This window comes from Lissotriton vulgaris, chromosome 10, assembly GCF_964263255.1.
Source record: "Lissotriton vulgaris chromosome 10, aLisVul1.2, whole genome shotgun sequence".
In the NCBI taxonomy this organism is placed as follows: domain Eukaryota; kingdom Metazoa; phylum Chordata; class Amphibia; order Caudata; family Salamandridae; genus Lissotriton; species Lissotriton vulgaris.
Window position 1 is genome coordinate 458,077,900 of NC_141698.1, and position 16,758 is coordinate 458,094,657.

General features: G+C 52.3%; 1 protein-coding gene across 3 annotated transcripts in view; it reads left to right on the forward strand.

Moving 5' to 3' along the window:
* MSS51 (MSS51 mitochondrial translational activator) overlaps positions 1–16,758 on the forward strand; it is a 455,682-nt gene that overhangs the window by 194,576 nt on the left and 244,348 nt on the right. The gene's annotated exons all lie outside the window — the stretch shown is intronic.

Genomic DNA, 16,758 nt, shown 5'->3' on the forward strand with positions numbered 1-16,758 from the left:
CGAGCGTGTGGTTTGGGGTCCGGGAGGGGCGTTTCCGCCAAGCGGAGCAGTCGCAGGTAGCGTGGACAGCTCACCTCCCGGAACTCACCAGTAAGCAAGGCGAGGAATGGCTGCCAAAGTTCCGCAAAGTCCGCCCCCCTCCCCGCTGCCGCCAGCGACAGTTTCTCCATTCCCAGGATTGCCCACAGACGGTGAAGCCACCCCAACTGCTGCGGAGCCTGGGTCGCCCTCCAGTGCGCCACAATATTCTGGACTGCAGCCCCAAGCGCAAGCGCGATCAGGCGCCCGCGCCAGGATTTCAGAGGATACATGAGTGCGTTGGGGAGGCCCAGCAGGATGTACGCAGGGAAGCGCGGCAGCTGTGTGTCTAGATGTGCATCTATAAGATCCAGGATAGGGTCCCAATACGGGCGCAGCGCCTTACAGCTCCAAAGCAGGTGTTCCAGTGTCCCTAGTTCCCCACAACCCCTCCAGCATCTGTCACTGATTCGGGCATCCCATTGGTGAAGTCTCTCAGGGGTGTGGTACCAGTATGTTGCCACCTTCGTCAAGGTCTCGGTAAGACCAGTGTGGTGTGCCGAGTGCCTGGCTCTATGGTATACCCCTTCCCATTCTTTCCTAGTGAGCTGCCTCCCCAAGTCCCTCTCCCTTCGGACCTGGCCTGCATTGTATGTGTGTGCCTGCGTGAGCAGCAGCTGCTGGTAGAGATCCGATATCAGTTTCTTGTCGGAGGTGCGCGTCAGCAGCCATCGCTCGTAGGGCGTGAGGTGCCGTCGGGCTCCGGGCTGGACCGAGGGGTGGAGCACCCAGTGGCGTACCTGCAGGTATTGCAAACGTTCTGATTCGGCCACGCCGTAATCTGCCTTGACCTGCTGGAACGACAGTACGCCCTTGAGGTCGAACATGTGTCCCGCCGCGCGAGGTCGAACATGTGTCCCGCCGCGCGACAGGGTGTCGTCCGCCACGTCGTGAACGTGCCGGCGTCCAAGCCCGGGGTGAAGTCGGGGTTCTCAAAGATAGGAGTCATGGGTGAGGGGAAGGTGGTCAGCACCTTGGATACGGCCACTCTATCCCACACTCGCAGGGCTGTGCTGGTGATTGCAGAGGCATACAGGTTGTGAGGGCGGTGTCGGCGCGGGAGGAAGGGCACGCCCTGGAGGGTACGGCCGGCTACTGCCTGGTCGAGGAAGAGCCAGTGCTTACCGGACTCTAGCTGGAACCATTCCACAAAGGTGCGCAACTGAGCTGCCTGGAAATACAGTGTGAGGTCTGGCACCCCGACTCCTCCGTTCGCGGGGGGTAGAGTGGCGAGGGTGTGATTGAACCTGGGTCGTCGGCCGTTCCAGATGAACCGTGACAGTTCCGATTGCGTTTGCTGGAGCCAACCCGTCGGGGGGTCCAGGGGGAGCGTCTGGAACAGGTACAGAATCTGCGGGAGTAGTGTCATTTTGATTGCGGCAATTCTTCCCAACCACGACAGCGTGAGTGGCTTCCAGCGCCGGAGCTGCTCCCGGAGCTTGCGAGTGAGGGCCTCGTAGTTGGTCCGCGTAGTGTCTCGGACCGTAGGAGCCAGGCGAACGCCCAAGTATGGGACGGTTGTGTCCGACCATTGGATCTGGAATTCCGATTTAATCTCGGCCACTACATCCGGGCTCAGCGAAACATTCAAAGCCTCAGATTTGGCTTCGTTGATCTTGAAGCCCGAGGCCAGGGCGAAGGTGTGCAGCTCCACGAAGAGAGCGCGCAGGGATCGCATCGGGTCGGTGAGGGACAGCAAGACGTCGTCAGCGTACAGGCTGATCTTATGCGTGTCGGCCCCGAATTTGATACCTGAGATGTGAGCATGCTGTCGCACCCTCTGGGCCATCGGCTCCATGTATAGTGCGAATAGGAGCGGCGACAGCGGGCATCCCTGGCGCGTACCCCTGCCGATGTCGAATCTCGGGGAGGTGTGCCCGTTCACCCGTACCGCGGCGTTGGGCCGGCGGTAGAATTTGAAGATGCGATGGCGGAGTTTCTCTCCGAATCCGAAGTGACGGAGGGCCTGGTTGAGGTATGGCCAGTGCACTCTGTCGAAGGCCTTCTCCGCATCAATGGTGAGCAGCATGCAGCCGGGTTTAGTGCGCGATCCGGCTTCAATGAGGTGCAGCACCTGCTTGGTGTTGTCGCTGGTCTGCCGTTGGGGGATAAAGCCCGCTTGGTCGGGATCTATCAGTTGCTGCATATATGGGGCGATGCGGCTCGCTAGTATGCCAGTGTAGAGCTTCAGGTCTACATTCAGTAGTGATATGGGTCTGTAGGAGCCGCAGGCTGCCGGGTCCCGACCGGGCTTGGGGATAACAGAAATCGATGCCTCCAGCAAGTCCGGGTGTATGGCGCCAGGCGAGTCAAACGTGTTGAACAGATCACGCAAGAGAGGGGCAAGCTGTTGGCAAAAGGTCTTGTAAAACGCCGCGGTATAGCCGTCGGGTCCCGGGGATTTCCCGACCTTGAGGCGGGCAATGGCCGAGATGACCTCTTCCAGGGCTATGGGCCTCTCCAGGAAGTCCGCTTGGGCCTGGGTGAGGGTGGGGAGGTCCGCACCCCGCACGTAGGCCAGACCGGCATCCGGGTCTAAGTGATCCGCGTCATAGAGCACCGCATAGAAGTTGCCAAAGGCCGTCGCGATCGCTGCGTTTTCCGTGACCAGGTCACCACTGGGCAACCGGAGCGAGCGCACCTGTTGCCTCTGGGTTTGCGCCCGAAGCCTACTCGCCAGCAGTCTACCACAGCGGTCGCCGCCGGTGTAGTAGACGTGTTTAAGGCGCATCGCGGCGTATTCCGCTACGTCTTGGTCCAGGGCAGCTAGCATTTTCCGCTCGGCGCATAGTTGACGCCACGCTCTGGCTGCCCCGGTGCGTTGGTGCATCTGCTCCAATTCCGCCACGCGCTGGGAGAGTTCGGCGCGTTTCAGCTCCCTCTCTTTGTTGTTGGCCGTGGCGACGGAGATGATTTCCCCGCGTAAGACCGCCTTGAGGGCTGCCCATTGGGTCGCTTTGGTAGTGTCATCATTGGCATTGTGCTCCAGAAAATGGGTAATCGCCGACGAGAGCCGAGCTTGGGTGTCAGCCGAGTGCAGGAGACCGTCCCGCAGCCTCCAGTGCCGCTGTGGAGTCGGCATCGTTCCTACCCGAAGCGTCGCTACCACCGGAGAGTGGTCCGAGAGCGAGGCTGGCAGAATCTCCACGCTCTCCACTTGTAGCGCCAGCTGCGAGGAGCCCAGAAAATAGTCCAGCCTCGCGTATGTCTTATGCGCCGCCGAGTAGTACGTGTAGGCGGTAGTTTGGGGGTATGCGTGCCGCCAGAGGTCGATGAGACCCAGGTCCGACAGATGCGCGTGACCCGCCGCTGTGAGCGCCCCCACCTGACCGGATCTCTGACCCGAGCGATCCGCTGTGTTATGAAAGACTATGTTGAGGTCCCCCCCCAGTAGCAAATGAGTGTGTGTGGTGGCTGTAGCGGTCTCTAGAGCTGTGTGCAGGAACTTCTCCTGGCCCTCGTTCGGGCCATAAACAGAACCCACTAGCAAGGTGTGGCCCGCTATTAGGAAGCTATAGAGTAGGAGCCGCCCTCTAACTTCGGCCTCTTTCTGGAGGACTTTCCCCTCAAAGGATTTAGCCACAAGGATCGCCACCCCTGCGGTTTTCTTCGGGGAAGAGGAAAAGAACTGCCATGGGAACGCGCGGGATTTGAGTCTATGCTGGTCGCTGCGCACAAGGTGTGTTTCCTGAAGCAGGCAGATATCCGCCTTGGAGCGCTCGAGGTAGGACAATATCGCCCTGCGTTTGTTCGGGCTGTTGAGACCCCGCACATTAAGCGTGAGCACTATCAGGTGTCGTGGCATAGCAGGGGTCGCGTCAGGGAAGCCAAGCTTGCCCCGCGGCCGGGATCGTAGGCCCGCGGGTCGCCACACAACACTGCGCTAGGGGTCGCGGCAGAACGCCATTTGACTGCGAAAGGCCCTGGACAAGGAGATCCCCCCCGCCCCTCCCCCCTCTCACCCCGAGAACCCCCAACTGCAACCTGCCCCCCCAATCGGGACAAGTGTCTCGCCTGGACCCCCCCCCTCTGCAGTGCAAACTCCCCCCGCACAACTCCCCCCACCCGTAACCCCCCCCAACCCCTCTCCCCAACAAGCAAAGAAACATGGTCTATCATTGTCCCAGGTCCAGCCCCATGGCCGCTGGACCCGTGGTGAAGTAAGTCCGTAGAATGGGAGCAGTGGCGACGTCGCAAGCAGGTCCGTTCACTCTGAGCGCACCAATGCCGGTAGAACGTCAATGTCATCAGTAGGAAAGGACAGGGGGTGCGTTGCACGGGCCCCCGCCGCCGGGCTAGCGGAGCCCGGCATGACCAACTCCAGAACCATCAGTGCGTTGCCCTCTCCCCGGTCAGCCATTGTTCGCCGGCGCCAGGCCCTGTGCCACAGTTTCCACCGCAGACCTCCGCCCCTCCTCTATCTCCGTGTCCGCCGGGCGTCGCGGCCTGCGTCTGCGTCGCTGCTGCTGCCAGCGGCCCGGTCCCGCTTCGTTAGATGATTTGGCTCCAGGCGACTCGTCCTCAGCTCTCGGTTCGTCCAGCCCCAGCGCCTGACAGGCCTCTCGAAGAGTGCGTGGCTGGTGTAGGACATTGCCCAGCCGAAACATCAGTCGGAAGGGGTGCCCCCAGCTGTAGGAAATGTTGCGCTGTCTCAATTCCGCCGTTACCGGGCGGAAGGTGCGTCTCTTCTCCAATGTCAGTGCAGCCAGATCTTGGTAGAGCACCGGGGAGTGCCCGCCGAAGGAAATCTTCTCCATGTGGCGAGCCTTGTGCAGGATTTCCTCCTTCGTCTTGTAATCTTGCACGCACACTAGGATGTCCGGCGGGTTTGTTGCATTGGCCCTCGGCGGGCCCGTCCGATGGGCTCTGTCCAGGTGGAGGGGGGCATCCCCCTGGCGACCCAAGATGTGATTGAAGAGGCCCTGGGTGAACTGGAAGAGGTCCTCCGTGTCTGGGGACAGCTTCACACCTCTGATCCGGATATTATGCCGCCGGGAGCGGTTTTCTAAGTCCTCGGCGTGTGTCTGGAGGTCCACTTGCTGGTCGTGGATGCGGGCCAGTTCCTGTCGCAGGGCCTCTATTTCGGCGTCTCGCGTATCGCTCTTGGTCTCCAGGTCTGCCACTCTCTCCCCTATGGCGTCGGTGTCACGGCGGACCTCCCTGATCTCATCTTGTAGCTCCTTCTTCAGGGCATGGATGTCCTCCCGCAGGCTAGAGAATAGGGACTCCAAGAAGGACCGCGTGACTGGAGCTTCGGGGTCGGCCTCCTCGTGGGGCGATGAGGCCCCCCCCTTCTTGTCCGTGTCTGCTCGGGGGGTAGCGCCTGTGGGGCCGCTCCGCTTCCCCGTGGTAGGGGGGGTGAAGAGGTCCTTGATGGAGCGGTCCTTCCTGGGCCTTCCGCCGGACATCGTGCCGCAGGGCCTTCAAGGTCGCCCCTCCGTCGGCAGCGAGGCAAGTCCCAGGCCCTCTGGACGCAAATTCGGGTCTGCGAGGCTAAAGTTGTGGAGGCGGTATCCGGCGGTCCCCAAAATCCAGGCGGGCAGTGCAGCGCCACAGGGCGCGGTAGGGGCACAGGAAAGGTTCCAACGGTCGGGGCGGGAAAAGTCAGCTAGGGAGCCGCCAAGATGGCGTCTGCCACGGGTCGCCCTGCCTCCTCCAGGGCCAGGAGCGTAGCAAAGTAGCTGGGCCTCCTCACGTCCTGCAGGTTCCTACACCTCCGCAGGGACTGCCGTGGGAGAGCGTGGCTGCCGGTGTAGGTGCTCTGGGGTACACTCCGCCACGACAGGCCGGGCGCCCCGCCTGGGGGACGAGGCACGTGGGTGCAGTCCAGTTGGGTGTAGTCCCGCAGGGGCAGGCCCGCTGGGGGGGGGGGGGGGGGGGGGGGGGACAAAGCGCCTGACTTCCCCACTCCGCACACCCCCGCTCCGAGTTTCGCCCCCTTGGGGTCCCCTGGGCCCTCCGGGCCGGCTCCGGGCCAAGTTCCGTGGTTTCCTGGCGCCCCACGGGTCCTCCGCGGTGCGGCGCGTGGCGCTCGGCCTCGGCGGCTGGAGCTCTGCAGGGAGAAGGGGGGGGCCCGCTGCCACTGTCCTACCCCCCCCCGTACCTCCACTCCGCTGCTGCGAGTCCTCCTCGCGCTGGGGACACGTGCCTGCCCCGGGGCCTCACCTCTGCATGTCCGGCGCCGCTGCCGGGTCCTCAGGCGCGGGCCGGTGGCGAGCTGGTCGGGGGCTCTCCGCCGTCCCGGGTGTGCTGCAGGTCCGCAGAAGCCCCCACAGGACGCTGTGGGTGGCCTCGCGCAGTTCCGCGCGGGCCGGACCTGTCACTGCCGATCTCAGGGGACTCCGGGCGGCTCCGAGGCTCCACCCACCTCGGCCTCGTTCTCACCCCCAACCAGGGCTCGGGAGTGCACTAGGCCGCCGGCGGCGCCGCACTCGCGGCGGGAATCAGGCTGTCTCTGGACACTCGGCCGGCCCAAAGGTCGTCGCTGCCCCTTCTCTGGCGCTGGATGGTCCTCGAGGGTCAGTTGCGGCCGGGCACGCGCTGAAAATGTGCTAAAATCAGCGGCCGGCGGCGGGAGCTCGGCGAGGCACGTCTGCTCACGCCGCCATCTTGGCCACGCCCTCCTCTGTATAACTTTTAAAATAATTTTAGCAAGGCGGTGCTTAAATAAATGCGTTACTACATCTATTGTTGAATTGTGGGAGTGATGGTGATTAAGGAGATTGTGTTTCTGAACATTTGGAAGATAATGTAAATGTCAATCGGTCCTTAAGTTCGGTCGGACGTAGAACAATTGGTAGTTGGTGTCTGTCACTTAATTGGAAAAGTAATGAGTGGTCTAATTGTGCCATATTACGGTTGCCTGGGAAAACACCCACATCGGAGACAGCTTGTTATAAAAACAAGCATTTGCAATGCAATGGTCTCGGCATCATTAAAGGTAGAGCTATTGGCATTGCTCATGACATTTCTTTTTTTTCTTTAAATCATAAATAAATGGCATTGTCATTTACATTGCCAATACACAGCACTCTGCACGCAACAGCACACACCACTCTGCACCTGCACTCACTGCTCTGCACACTCACTCTGCACTCACTACTCTGCACTCACTACTCTGCATTCTGCACACTCACTACACACTCACTACTCTGCACTCTGCACTCACTACTCTGCACTTTGCACTCACTAGTTTGCACTCTGCACTCACTACTCTGCACTCTGCACTCACTACTCTGCACTCTGCACTCACTATTCTGCACTTTGCACACTCACTCTGCACTCACTACTCTGCACTCTGCACTCACTACTCTGCACTCACTACTCTGCACTCACTACTCTGCACTCACTACTCTGCACTCACTACTCTGCACTCACTACTCACTACTCTGCACTCACTACTCACTACTCTGCACTCACTACTCACTACTCTGCACTCACTATTCTGCACTTTGCACACTCACTCTGCACTCACTACTCTGCACTCTGCACTCACTACTCTGCACTCTGCACTCACTACTCTGCACTCACTACTCTGCACTCACTACTCTGCACTCACTACTCTGCACTCACTACTCACTACTCTGCACTCACTACTCACTACTCTGCACTCACTACTCACTACTCTGCACTCACTACTCTGCACTCACTACTCACTACTCTGCACTCACTACTCACTACTCTGCACTCACTACTCACTACTCTGCACTCACTACTCTGCACTCACTACTCACTACTCTGCACTCACTACTCACTACTCTGCACTCACTACTCACTACTCTGCACTCACTACTCACTACTATGCACTCACTACTCTGCACTCACTACTCACTACTCTGCACTCACTACTCTGCACTCACTACTCACTACTCTGCACTCACTACTCTGCACTCACTACTCTGCACTCACTACTCACTACTCTGCACTCACTACTCACTACTCTGCACTCACTACTCTCTACTCTGCACTCACTACTCTGCACTCACTACTCACTACTCTGCACTCACTACTCTGCACTCACTACTCACTACTCTGCACTCACTACTCACTACTCTGCACTCACTACTCTGCACTCACTACTCACTACTCTGCACTCACTACTCTGCACTCACTACTCTGCACTCACTACTCTGCACCCACTACTCACTACTCTGCACTCACTACTCTGCACTCACTACTCTGCACTCACTACTCACTACTCTGCACTCACTACTCACTACTCTGCACTCACTACTCACTACTCTGCACTCACTACTCTGCACTCTGCACTCACTACTCTGCACTCACTACTCTGCACTCTGCACTCACTACTCTGCACTCTGCACTCACTACTCTGCACTCACTACTCTGCACTCACTACTCACTACTCTGCACTCACTACTCTGCACTCACTACTCTGCACTCACTACTCACTACTCTGCACTCACTACTCACTACTCTGCACTCACTACTCTGCACTCTCTACTCTGCACTCACTACTCACTACTCTGCACTCACTACTCTGCACTCACTACTCTGCACTCACTATTCTGCACTCACTACTCTGCACTCACTACTCACTACTCTGCACTTACTACTCACTACTCTGCACTCACTACTCTGCACCCACTACTCACTACTCTGCACTCACTACTCACTACTCTGCACTCACTACTCTGCACTCACTACTATGCACTCACTACTCACTACTCTGCATTCACTACTCTGCACTCACTACTCTGCACTTACCACTCTGCACTGACTACTCACTACTCTGCGCTCACTACTCTGCACACACTACTCTGCACTCACTAGTCACTACTCTGCACTCACTACTCACTACTCTGCACTCACTACTCACTACTCTGCACTCACTACTCTGCACTCACTACTCTGCACTCACTACTCTGCACTCACTACTCACTACTCTGCACTCACTACTCTGCACTCACTACTCACTACTCTGCACTCACTACTCTGCACTCACTACTCTGCACTCACTACTCTGCATTCTCCCTTCCGTAGTGTAAATGCCCTTCACGGCCGGATGCAGTATGTAGGTACTCTCATATATTTCTTGGCACCTACGATGTAAGACTGTGTTGGATCTAGGAGGACATATATAGCACAGTTTTGTTTCACTCATTGCACTAGCACTGTGCTTTTATCCTTTTTTCTCCGTTTGATTAAACACATAAGCCAGCATGTAAACATTTGTATTAATGCTTCGCACGGACTGCATCCACAGGTAAACACTTGCTTTTCATTTTTTGGCTTTCATGCACATGTTATTTTTCAGGGTTTTTTCGGTACGTTATTATTTCACACATCTGATTTAAGCTTTTCGATTTTTAGTGCCCATCACAGCTTTAGCATTCATGTTTAACTTCTTTTTATTCGTTCTGTCCACATTATTTTTACTTCCTTGAAGCATGGCACTGTATGAGCAAGTGAGTGCATGGGCGCTGGTGTGTGTCTGTGTGAATGCACGACAGCAGCTGCCCACAGCGAGCGCGTGCGCGTTTCAAATCGCCCTCCAAGGGGATGCGCGCGGCCAGGAGTGTCTCCTGGGAAGCACACTCGCTAACAATAAGTTCTCGGCGACAACGCGCTTCCGCGCGTTTAGCCGAGACCTAACAAGGAAGGATGTTTATTTAGTGCCCTTGCTGCAGAGTCTTCATTTTGCTGCAAGAAACCCAGCCCAGGGACTTGCAGTGTTCAATTTTCAAAAGACTACTTAAATGTAAATTGGCTGTAGTTTAGGCACGTGTCTGCAAAGCTTACACGTGCTGAAAGTGGCTTGCTTCTGTTTTTAACACATTTAAGACTTAAAAAAAAAATCATAATTATAAATGGTAGCATGGTGACATCTTGAAACCCCGCCTGGCTTTCTCACATAAAATAAGCTGCATGTGATCCAGTCATGGAGTCTATTTAAGTGTCACCATAGATCCTTGATGACATCCCTGTGCTGTGGGCACACCTTAGGTTCTTGTTCAAGCAAGATTCCACAAAAGAATGATTTCAAAGGTTTATTTTGATGTCATCATTATTCTTCATGATAACTTTCTGTATAGAATTCTTTTAATTATTTATGTTGTAATTTCATCAAGTTTCATGATTTCAAAACTGCTCCAATGCATTTCGGGCAGTAAGCCCTTCGTCTGGGAGCTCTATAAGCAATAGAAGATATAGCACTAAGTGTGTGAAGCAAATAATAATATACCATTCTTAAAGTTATGCGACGCGTAGCAAGCAGATGGGTGGCAGTGAGGAGCGCTCTCTGAGTGACGGACGTCTAAAAACTAAAAATAGGTGTTGGTTAAGGTGAGGTTGTTTTTATGTCTAATTTATATTGTGTTCGGTACTATATTAACTGCAGAACCGGATTTTGGAACAACATAAATAATGAAAAGAATTCTATACAGAAAGTTATCATGAACAATAACGATGACATCAAAATAAACCTTTGAAATCATTCTTTTGTGGAATCTTGCTTGATCAAGAACCTAAGGTGTGCCCACAGCACAGGGATGTCATCAAGGATCTATGGTGACACTTAAATAGAATTTATTTACAGACGTGTTTTTTGGACGGACACGCCACCTGATTGGAGCACCCTACCTTTCAACAAACATTTAATGAACAGATTTTATTAATTGAGTTGTGAGTCCTCCATCACTCTTTTCTGGTCATCCAGTCATGGAGCACACCCTTAGAGGTTATTAGCAGGAGTATAACATACCAGACCTTTTTAGTATTACATTATTAGCGATTGAGAGGTAAGCGCCAAGCTTCTCGGATATCATAACCATACATGTTTCAACAGATGACTAGTGTGTCAGTATTTATCCGTTATATATCCCGTTCCACGGATGCTTCTTTTGCTTGAATTCAGATACATTTTACTATGTTTCAGAAATCAATCCACTGATGGGTAAGTGCTCTTTGAAATCAAGGTCACAGTATGAGACCAGATCGGTTGTGATTATTGGAGAGGTTTCCGAGTGCATGCAACAGCTTTCCAGCAGTAGAGCCAAAAACGCTACACAAGACTATAAGGGCTCTACGCGATGGGAGTGATTTTAAGTTCGAGCTATTTCGTGTTTCATATTTTATACGCTCTCTCTCTCGCAATCATATCTATATCCCTCCATCCCCTGCAGTCTTCGGCATAGATGCTAGAACGGTGAAGTTTCTCATTATTAGTCTTTATTCCTTTGCTTTAAGTATGTTTTCTGACAGCCTTTGTTAGTGACACAATAGTGAAGCAAAAGTTTCTTAACTTATCCCTGGTGACTTTTGGCAGATTCGATCTTCTGAGTTTGTTTTATCTGTGTTAGGATGCATACGTTTGGCAGTGGCTTTTTTTCATAGTTTGGTATTTTGCAAGCATTTACAAGCTTCAAGTTTATTCCAGGTGACCTGTAACGTTCTAGCATCTTCGTGCCTGTTTCCCAGTGCACTGGGCATTGATTCTTGATGGTTTGGTCGAATTTCCTGGCCAATTCCATTTAATCCTTGGAGTTTCTGGTGGTCGAATTCGGTGGGGGTACTCGGTCTGTTGCCAAACATATTAACTTAAAGTGGTCCATTGCTTATTGTTGTTATTGCTTATTGGTTGCCTTGTCAATCTAATTTTCTTGCTTCTTATTTTAGTGTGTGTGGCCTTTCCTTCCTTCTCATGTTTGTCCCGTCTCTCGAGAAAAAACATTACTGTGCCCTTATTCAGTACCTCGTTGTCTCTTCCTGCTCCTTCTTTTCTGTCTTTGGACATCTTGTGTATTCCTCTACCACCATCCTCTCTTTATTTCTCAGTTCATCCCATACCCCGCTGCCGTTTCCCTCTCTCCATCCCTCAGACCATCTCTTTAATCTCCCCGTTAACCTTTCAGTCACTCAATGTCTTTTTCTCTCTCCGTCTCCTTCTTACTCTCCTAGGCAATGTATTCTCTACCAGCACTGTGTATCCTTATTTCAAACCAGTCTCTCTCGCACACCTACCCCTCCCCCAGACCATCCCTTTTATGCCTCTCATTCTTTTTATTCTCTCTCTTAGATCCTCTCATGTGGCCTATCCCACCTGCCTCTCTTAAGCCACCCCTCCTAACTCTCCCCCTACCTGCCTCTCTTACACACCTCTCCCAACCCTCCCCGCCTGCCTCTCTTACACATCTCTCCTAACCCTCCCCCGCCTGCCTCTTACACCATCTCTCCTAGCCACCTCTGCCTGCCTCTTTTACAAATTTTGCCTAACCCTCCCTGTCTGCCTCTTACTCCATCTCTCCTCACCCTCCTCGTCTGCCTCTCTTACACAACTCTCCTAACCCTCCCCGTCTGCCTCTTACACATCTCTCCTAACCCTTAACATCGCCCTCACTCTATCTATCTATCGCCCTCACTCTATCTATCTATCGCCCTCACTCTATCTATCATCCTCACTCTATCTATCTATCTATCTATCTATCTATCTATCTATCTATCTATCTATCTATCTATCTATCTATCTATCTATCTATCTATCGCCCTCACTCTATCTATCTATCGCCCTCACTCTATCTATCACCCTCACTCTATCTATCTATCGCCCTCACTCTATCTATCTATCGCCCTCACTCTATCTATCACTCTCACTCTATCTATCTATCTATCTATCTATCTATCTATCTATCTATCTATCTATCTATCTATCTATCTATCTATCTATCTATCTATCTATCTATCTATCTGTCTATCTATCGCCCTCCCTCTATCTATCGCCCTCACTCTATCTATCGCTATTTATCTATCTATCTATCTATCTATCTATCTATCTATCTATCTATCTATCTATCTATCTATCTATCTATCTATCTATCTATCTATCTATCTATCTATCTATCTATCTATCTATCTATCTATCTATCTATAGGAGAGTAGGGTCTGCTATCCTATGGTCACCCCAAATTTTTGCTTTTTGCTTCACTGGTTTATGACTTAATGTGGCTGTGGGCCTGCTAATCAGACCCACAGCCTGCTGTTCTCTCTCTAAATTACTGCCAATGCACTTTAGGTGCATTACGAATTGGAACTGGTTCACCTTATTAGCCCCTGTAGTAGTGTACCCTAGGTACCCAGGGCATAGGTGTTTCCAAGGCCTACCAGGGGCTGCAGCACGTATTGTGCCACCCCTGGCCTGGCCTCCATATTTGGCACAACTGGCTGATCACTCAGCTGGGGTAAGTTGGTGTAACCACCTCTTACTTAGGTACAGTATGCCTGTGCCTAACCCTAAACTGGACACATATGTTCCTATCAGCCACTCCTATGGAAGGCCTCATCAATCCTGGAGGCAGAGTGCTTGGAAATATGTGAGATGGTGCTCTAGCATGAGCTGAGCCTGTCTGCAGCTGTCGGGAACCACTCCCTAAGCTGTTTCGGGATATTGCCATACCATATACTCTTAAGTGCATTATAATCCTCGCGGTTAAATGCTATCTTTGGTTTGGCTTTATGAAACATGTCGAGTAAGGTGTCATACAAATTGGAATACTAGCATTCCACCCTTCTAGAGGGACACGACATGTGTGTAGCCTTAACCCCAGTTAAAGTTAACCAGAGCCTCAGCATCACAAAATGGATGCTGCCACCACAGACACGAGTCTGGCCTCCTGCTGCTGACCGAAACTCGGCAGATGGTGGCCTGGACAAAGGGTTTCCTGTCTTGGGAGGTGCGAGCACCACCCCAGACAGGGTTTTGTGTATTGGGTAGGACAGGGCTGAATAGAATCAGACATGCCCGGGGCACACAAGGTGTCCCCGTGCATAGGCCAGTCCAAACCGGTCCTGGGACTTTCCAGACCCAGGCTTGGCGCGGAACTGGACAAAGGAAAGGGGGTGTAACCGCCCCCCTTCCTGGTTCCTCCCAGAGGAGGGACCTAGTAGGTGATCCACCCCTCAGATTGGGAATAAGAGTGGGAGCAGTGCCATTGCACAGCAGATCATCCTGAATCAACTTGAAACTAAGAAGACGACTGGACTTCGACATTCTGCTGCTCAGAAGACTGAAGAGAATCTCCCTTGTGGCCTAGGAGTGGCCACCCTGTGAACACAGGCACCAACCAGCAACTCGACGTCTGCTTTGCCGCCGCCTCCCGCCGGAGCCGGAGCCCAGAGCCCGACAAGAACCAGACTCCCAGACCTCTCAGAGCCCGATCCACAGTCCCTGCAAAGAAGGGACCCGTGGAGGCACCGAGTGACGTGGGACCGGACATCTTGGAAGACACTCGAAAAGCTGACTGCGCAGCATCTGAGGCATCCTCGATGTTGTGCTTTGGGGACTGAGAACCCCCACCACCGAGCAGCCCTTGCACCGAAGAAGAGCCCTCCAGCATCTCCACGATCTGCGTGGGGCCCTTTTGCATTGTGCCACTCGACGCGCCATCCCGGCCACTAGCCACGTGGTCAGCGGCCATCTTGGCGATGAAACCGACAAACTACACAGCGGGTCTGGTTGCTCCAGACTTGCCCAAGCTCCTGTGAAAAGCAGCACTCGCTCTGACCTTGCTGGTCCGAGTGTTAAGCATCTTTTGATTCCTGCGTGGCTTGCATTAGCCAAGGCCTGTTTGCTCCGATCAGGTCGCCGACACCGCCAACAGCGAGAAGCCTGCGTGCGACAGCTCGTGACCGACTCCTGGACGTCCTCAACCCCCGGTGTCCACGTGGCTGCAGAGAGAAGCTACCTGACAATGCCTGTTTGCACCCGACATCGCCTGGTTCCAATCTGGTTCCACGGTAGTCACTGGCTAGTGACTTTGAACATTGTCCCCTCTGCTTTCAGGTCTTCACAACTTCAGATCCACCCTTGGATCCACCGGAACTCTTCACATCGAGCCGCCTGCAGCATCTTCAGCTCCAAGCACCATCGACCAGCGTGACGAAACCCGACACTACTTCGACCCTGTGCACCCGCTTCCTGTGGGTGAGGTAACTCAGCTCCGCCGGTGCTCCTGCACTGGTACACATCTCAAGGGCCTGTGTCTTAAGTTTCAGCGTTCTAGGTCACTCGGAAGGTTCCTAACTCTTTAACTTTGTACTTTTTACGCGCCATAGACTTTACATTGGAAAGTGCGTGCACTTTGAACATTGCACCCGAGTCCCGCGGGCCTTTCCCGACTTAGTCACTGCTAGTCTCGAATAGCTCCAGCGATTCCCAAGGCCCTAGGCCTGTTCCCATTCCGATTGGTATCTCTTATACCACTTTCTTAGTATATGGTTTAGGTAGCCCCTAGGGCTCATCCATATTGTGCAACTTTTGTGTATTTTAAACTGTCTTGTGATTTAACGCTTGTGCTTCTGTGCTCATAAAGAGTCCAGGGGATTTTATAGTTAATAAATCAATATATATTTTCAATATATATCTGTGTGGTGTCCCTTTCATTTGGTATTCAAGGGGGTTGTGTATGGTAATACAGCTGGCTTCACATGCCTTTCAGAGTTTAGCCTAAGACTGCTTTGTCCACGTTACCACTAGGATAACTGGTCTATAAGGTTGAATTACAACCAATCATCATAAGGGTTGCTTGGTATGGTACAAAGTGATCACTAGAATTAGTGAGCATTATATACCAGGCCAACTTCTCACACTATCTATCGCCCTCACTCTATCTATCTATCGCCCTCACTCTATCTATCGCCCTCACTCTATCTATCTATCGCCCTCACTCTATCTATCGCCCTCACTCTATCTATCACCCTCACTCTATCTATCGCCCTCACTCTATCTATCGCCATCTATCTATCTATCTATCTATCTATCTATCTATCTATCTATCTATCTATCTATCTATCTATCTATCTATCTATCTATCTATCTATCTATCTATCTATCTATCTATCTATCTATCGCCCTCCCTCTATCTATCGCCCTCACTCTATCTATCTATCGCCCTCCCTCTATCTATCGCCCTCACTCTATCTATCTATCTATCTCACTCACTCTATCTATCACATCACCACAACATCACTCAGCACCACCCAGCATCATCAGGGACACCACAACATCACTCAGGGGCACCACAACATCACTATGCGCTACCACAGCATCAATGAACGCCACAGCATCACTCGTCGCCACCACAACATCACTCAGCGCCACCACAGCATCAATCTGTGCAACCATTCAACAACAACTGGTTCAAATATGTTCTCTCAATGTTTCAAGCTTTATTACAAATGTCACAAAAATATGTTAATATTTCACTTCTGTTCTTGGATTTTCGTCATAATAAAATATACTGAACATAATCTTCACAAAAGTTATTTACAAAAGTTTAAGCTATTGCCATTATAAATTAAAAGAACTTTTATTTAAGTATTAATTATTAAAAGTAAAATAAAGCCATTGTTATTTGTAATATCAATACATCTAAGTCACGTAAATACAACACATATTGCATTACAAATGCTGTAGGTGTCACATTTGCGGAAGTTATAACTATTGGCATTGTAAATGACAACGCTAATAATTTTGCTATTTTCCAAAACAAAACATAAATAAAAAATTTGTCATTTACAATACCAATAACTCAAACTTTCCTAATACGAGACCTATTGCATTGCAAATGCTTGTTTCATTCAGCTGGGGCCCTCAGCGAGTGAGCTGGTTGGTGCTGGGTGGTTCCACGGGTTGATTCTGCTGGCTGCTCACCACTTCACCGACCA